Source organism: Lagenorhynchus albirostris, unplaced genomic scaffold (assembly GCF_949774975.1).
Source record: "Lagenorhynchus albirostris unplaced genomic scaffold, mLagAlb1.1 scaffold_137, whole genome shotgun sequence".
Taxonomy (NCBI): Eukaryota; Metazoa; Chordata; class Mammalia; order Artiodactyla; family Delphinidae; genus Lagenorhynchus; species Lagenorhynchus albirostris.
Genome location: NW_026783360.1, coordinates 226,681 through 233,212, shown reverse-complemented (window position 1 = coordinate 233,212; position 6,532 = coordinate 226,681). Strand labels below are relative to the sequence as shown.

Genomic DNA, 6,532 nt, shown 5'->3' with positions numbered 1-6,532 from the left:
CCGCTCCGTGCATATGGGATCCTCCTGGACCGGAGCATGAACCGGTGTCCCCTGCATTGGCAGGCGGACTCTCAACCACTGCACCACCAGGCCAATTTAAAACAAAAAGAAATGGGTAACTTGTATTTTTACTTTAAAATAAGTTTGAGATTTCTGAAGTCTATGCTGATGAAAGAGGATGCCAACAAATTCACTCATCACCATACATAAAGTTAAGCTTTCTAAACTAAATCTCTTTAGCATGAGATCAAAAACAGTCTACTCTTAGAAGATTCCCCAAATGCTATCTCTTCCAACTCTTTAAAAGCTAGCTTCTGTTTCTCCAAGAAGCAAAATACATTCATTTTTGCAAACAAACACTATAGGTATCTGAAATGCAAAATAACCAGCAAGCCACATTCTTTTCCACAGAATTAGCGGGAACTATCACCGGTTTCTCAGATTGCTTATGTCCCTGTTTTCTTTTTTTTCACTGGCAGGACGGTCCAGATCCTCTGTTTTGCCTTTTCCATATTCTGAATGAGGAAGCTTAATTGTATTGATGGTGACTTCACCTTCAGAAGAGGTGCTATCATCTTCATCCTCAAATTTTGAACTGTCCTCTGAACTGTCTTGTGAATTCTCTTGTGAACTGTCATCTTCTTTTGAATCAGACTGATTCATTTCAAACAAGGTCATATCCATTTGCGTAACTTTTCCAAGTGTGTCAATATTTTCAATATTGAAATGACCAGGTGGTGCAGCTGACATTTCTTTCCTTAGCTTTTCATTTGCCTGAGCCATCTGTGGGAGAAAGCTCTGTACTTGGTCCAATAGGGGACTCCTCTCTATCCTGTTTGAAGAGTGGAATTCTTTCTGGAATTACGCTTGGAGTTGATGAGCAACCTGTCCCATATAACTCTGCGGCCGCCCCTGCCCTCCATCAGCAGCTCTCTGGACACCAAGACCCTGGAGCTCTCCCGGGAAAACGACGAACAGCTCGCATCGGGCTGGGATTTGCCGTGGGCCTCCCTGCTGCTCGCCTGTCTTCAGAGCAGCCCCTCCAGGCCCAGATGCCGGAAAAAGGCTGGGGACATCTTTGTTTTTTAACTGATGAGTTTAAGCCATATATATATATATATATATATATATATATATATATATAACTGATATGGAATGACATTTACTTGCCAATTTGTTTTCTGTAATGTCATATAGCTTTTCTGTCCCACATTTTCTCACATACTGACATCCTTTGTTCTTACATTTGTACTCATTTTCAAAATTAATTTCTTTGGCTGTGCCAGGTCTTAGTTGTGGCATGGGGGGCCTTTGACCTTCTTTGCAGCATGCGAACTCTTAGTTGTGGCATGTGGGATCTAGTTCCCTGACCAGGGATTGAGCCCAGGCCCTCTGCATTGAGAGCGTGGAGTCTTCGCCACTGGACCACCAGGGAAGTCCACTGACTTGACTTACTTTTAATTTCCTTCTGTGTATATTCTATAGATAATCAATTTGTGGATACCATGGAGGTTACATATAAAATCCTATCAAACTAGCTTAAACTGCTATCAACATAATTTTAATCACACACAAAATCTCTATTACATCTCCAATTACATTACACATTAATTACATGTTATTAATGTCACAAGTCACATATTTATACATTGTTTTCTGTTAATGTAGATGTACGAATTCGTTATTTGGGGATGCTATAACAAAATGCCACAGCTTGGGTAGCTTATAAACAGAAGTTTATTTCTCATGGTTCTGGAGGCTGAAGTGTGAGATCAAGGTGGTTAGGTAAAGGTCTTTTTCTGAGTCATAGACTTTTCACTATATCATTACCTGGAGGAAGGGACTAGAGAGCTCTCTGAGGTCTCTTTTAAAAGCACACAAGAGACTTCCCTGGTAGGCGAGTGGTTAAGAATCCGTCTTCCAATGCAGGGGACATGAGTTCAATCTTTGGTCAGAGAACTAAGATCACACATGCCAAAGGGCAACTAAGCCCATGCACCACAACTATTGAGCCTGTATGCTGGCTCTACAGCCTGTCTGCCACAACTAGAGAGCCTGTGTGCTGCACCTACCAAGCCCCCATATCACAGCTAGATATGAAGCCTGTGCGTCACAACAAAGATCCCACGTGCTGCAACTAAGAGCGAATGTAGCCAGATAAGTAAATAAATACATATTTTAAAATAAATAGGAGCACACACATTATATTCATGGTGGCTCTGTCCACATAACCTAAGCACCCCCCAAAGACCCTACATCCTTATACCAACACATTTGTAGGTTGTATTTTTAATATATGAATTTTGGGGGAAACAGTCACGCAATAGCAATACATTTATAATTATTTTAATATTTTGGTTTAAAAAATACCCTAGAATAATAAAAAGTGTAGCTACAAGTCAAAATTATAGTGTTTTCTCTATTTGTCCATTTATTTACCTTTATCAGAGACATATATATTTTCATATGGCCTCAAGTTCCTGGTGTCCTTTCATTTGAACTTGAAGTACTCCCTTTAGCATTTCTTGAAGGATAGATATTATGGTACTGAACTCCTTCAGCTTTTGTCTGAGACTGTCTCTCATGTTCCTCATTTTTGAAGAATAATATTGTAAGATATAGAATTGTTGGTCGGTAGTTTCCACCATACTTTAAGCATATCATTTCACTCTCTTCTGGCCTGCAAAATTTCTGATGAGAAAGCAACTGATAATCTTACTGACAATCACAATTAAGTGGATCATAATAATTGTCACATATAACTTTGTTTATATATATTTCTTAATGCTAACCTATTTACAAAAGTACTTATTGTTTCAAAATTTTGTATTTATCATTCTAAGATTACTTAACAAATCTATATTTTTATTCTACTTATTTATAAAATAAGAGGTTATTAGTCAAAATTATGAATTCATAGCTGAAATGTGTGGTAAAACATTCTTGATAAGCGTTTTTCCATGTCTGAGAATTTTGATATGAACTCCGGCTTTTCAGTTTGATTTTAGCATTGATAGATCCAGTGTGAGGATTCAATGTTGACTAAGGAATTAAAAATCCCTCAGGGCTCTCCTTCATTCATTACAGTAAAAGTGTTTTCTATGCTGTGAAAACTCATGTGTATGTAAGTCTATTGAATGATATTCTCCAGTTAAAATGATCTCCATGTCAGTTACATACACATAGTATGTAAATCTTCTGCATGGACTTCCCCCCTTTGTAGCATTTCTAGTAGCTGTCATCAAAATTCAGTCTAATTTAGTCCATAAAGTGAACACTTTATGCTGGTCTAGTGTTTACACTGCACTGTAACTGAGTTCTATGAGTCTGCTGAATTCCTAACTTACCTCATTCCCAGGTTTCACATGTGGATGACCAGGGTTCACACCTGAAGAAATTTACTATTTTCTTACAGCTACATTGTTCCACCAGGAAAATAACTTGCCTGGATATCATTTCTTGCTTTTAATGGTCACAGTTTTTGCTTGAAATAAGACAAAAATAATAATTAAATTAAATAAATAAATAAGAAACGACACATGTGACATTTGGGGATTAAATTGTTGAAAAATACATTACATGGGGAAAGAACATGAATTTGACGAATATACCAGTGAATAGAAACATGGTTTAGAAAAATGTTAATAAGATGTTCAGTGTTTAGGTAAAAGAAAAATAAAATAAATTCAGACGCTACAGGGAATATGAGAGGAAAAATTATTAAAGAGACCGTGGCAAAGACAAAAACATGAAATTTTAACTCCCACGTGGACAGGAATTTTGCTTCTGTGAGGTGAAAAGTACAGGGGGAAACGTGAAGAGAAATTGATGTGTGATGCATAATGACAGAATCTGGATAATTTGACCCAATGGCTTCACATACATTTCTAAAAATATCCTTTAGTCGAGCCAACCTCCAGTTGATATTCCAAGTGTCCTGCTCTCTCCCCACACAGAGCACATGTGTCTGGAGCTGACTTGGACCCCAGCCTGGGGAAACCCTCCTCTTCCCTCCACACCTACTCTTCTTGCTCCAACTGGGAAATTACATCTGCTTTGCAGAGCTGATGCCCTGATACATGTGGGAAATGCTAGATGGATTTAAAGTTCTGTGCTGAGAACAGTGCATGCAATGCAAGCGCAGGACAACATGCCAAGGGTCAAGTGTGAAGGCATCAATGGCAGCCCAGGTTCGAGCACCCTGAAGGGGGGAAACACTGAAGGTTGTCACCCGACACTTCACTCAAAGACAGTAAGTCTCTGGTTGCTGCTCTTCTTGCCCAAGAGGAAAGACAGGCTGCAGGCTGCCTAGACGTCTCAGCCAGGAAGGAAGCAACGTTTTCATAATGTGGTTAACACTGTTTTCTAACACAATCCAATAAACATAAGACCCATGAGATTATTACTTGGAGTTCATGTAGAAAGGGGGATACAAGCTGTTATGTGTTTTTTGCTGTGTTCAAACCTCATAGTGGTCCCCCGAGCAGAAGATTTACTTAGCAACATAAAGTCACTTGTCTGTTAGATAAAATAGCCCTCATCTGTGTCCAGTATTATTCTGCGTGTTGGTGGCAGACTAGTAAGATATACGTGAGATTGTGGTAATGGAGACTTTATCTCCATGCAGGGACAAATGTGCTGTGATAATTAAAGGAACACATTCGTTCCAGGTTGCTCTAAGTGCTGCAGAAGCATGAGTCAGGGACAAGAGTGCAGCAGCATATGTGGAAGCTGCAGAGCCTATCTCAAGAAGACATGCATAAGGAAGTAAATAAATATTGAGAGACGCACTCAGAAGATGAGACAACGGGCGTCCTCCAGCATCACATCTGTGTACATCTTTCTCTGCAATATGTCCAGCAGTTCCTACTCTTTATGAGTGAGTTCTACAAACACGTTCTCAAAGGTCACTCATCTCTAAAGCCCCGTCAATGGCTTCTCTGGGCTGATATGGCATGTGCCGTTCATACATATTCAGAAATATATATACTGTGAAGAAATGTTACTAAAGGAAACATATGAGGTGTTGTGTAAAATAACCTATCAATTTCCCAAGAAAGTGGTAATTCAACTTCCAGATAGGTTATTATAAAAATTTTACATGCAAATTCATAAGTAATATTCTCCTCCCAATTCCAAGTAAGTCTGTAGGTGCATCAAAAGGCAATCAATAACCCTGATCTGCCACTTTTTCAATTGACAGGCAGTGGGGATAGAGATAGAGCTGGAGCTCCATGTAAATTTTATGTGTTTTTTTCACGTATTGAACGTGTATCTGGAGTCCTGCTTTTCTTTCCCGGGTTAGAGCTGCAGACACCAGTCGTCAGAACTCATGAGATTTGCTGGCTCCCTGTGTCAGGAAAGCCCAGGATCAACTTTTCTCTTCTACATAGTTCTCTCCTCTGGGCTTGGAATATGAGACTTAAGTCAACCCACGCCCTCCCATGGATTTCTTTTACCTGCTGCTGTTTAGTTTTGCTCTATTTATACCTTCACTATGCAAACCTACAACTTTGGCTGCTAACCTAGGACTCTGACTCCAAAATACCCCAGGAAACTTGTCATTCAATTAGAGAAGTCTATAATCCCTCAGTCCTTAAGTTTATTAATATTGTGATTGGTAGTAGTACAATTAATATCTTTATGATTGTAATCACTATTGATATTATTATTTATCACTATTGTTTTTATTGCATTTCTTAAGTTTCTCTGCTCATGAATGTATCTAATTTACTGAAGAGTATTGTGGAGGGTTTTCAACAGACTTACATACACATGGTGCTTCCTGGTTCCTGCTGTACTTATGGGTACTTGTGGGTCAGAGAGCCTCCTGAGATACTCAGACTTACCCAGTGGAGGAAGAGACAGCTGTTACTGGTAAGTGAACCCCAGGGAGGACACTCGACATTATTGAGCCTCTAGAACAATGTTTAAGTCCTCTTAAGTGACCAGAAAGTGGTGCCAGTGCAAGAGCCCTGGAAGACACCCTTGTCCTGCCAGACTCAGCACAGGATTTTCCACCTCAACTCTGTGCCAGGAACTAATATCATGTCTCCTGGGAAGACTGGAGAAGGTGTCACACCTGGAGTCCAGTCCTCCGAATGAGAAAAGTCAGCCCAGGAGCTGACATTGTGACAAGTGAGAAGTAAGGAGAGTATCCTTGACATGCCTGAACCTGGGGACATGTTCTAAATTCACTCAGTGGTCCAGTAAAAGCTGGTGCAGCACTGGCAGACATAGAGATGGTGACGTGCCTGCTCAAGTAACCATTTCTTTTTCTAAGTCCCCCAGGGAGCCCCTGCACTGTCTGTGCCAACATATCATCCTCCCTGCTGACCCAGGATCACCTGCTTGTTTTCTCCTCTCAGAACAAATTTCTTTGTGCAAACCTAGCATTCTGACTCTAAAATATCCCAGAGGACATCTGATATAGGTACCCTGAAATTTACTTAGAGGAGTCTGTACGCAAATCTGCCATCTTTCTAAGTTTATTTTTCTCTTTAACAGTAGTAATGGTAATATCATCATAATT

The 6,532-nt window shown here is 39.8% G+C and overlaps 1 pseudogene; it reads right to left on the bottom strand.

Moving 5' to 3' along the window:
- Positions 1-426: 426 nt before the first annotated feature.
- On the bottom strand, positions 427-938 carry LOC132514305 (NOP protein chaperone 1-like; annotated as a pseudogene).
- Positions 939-6,532: the final 5,594 nt, after the last annotated feature.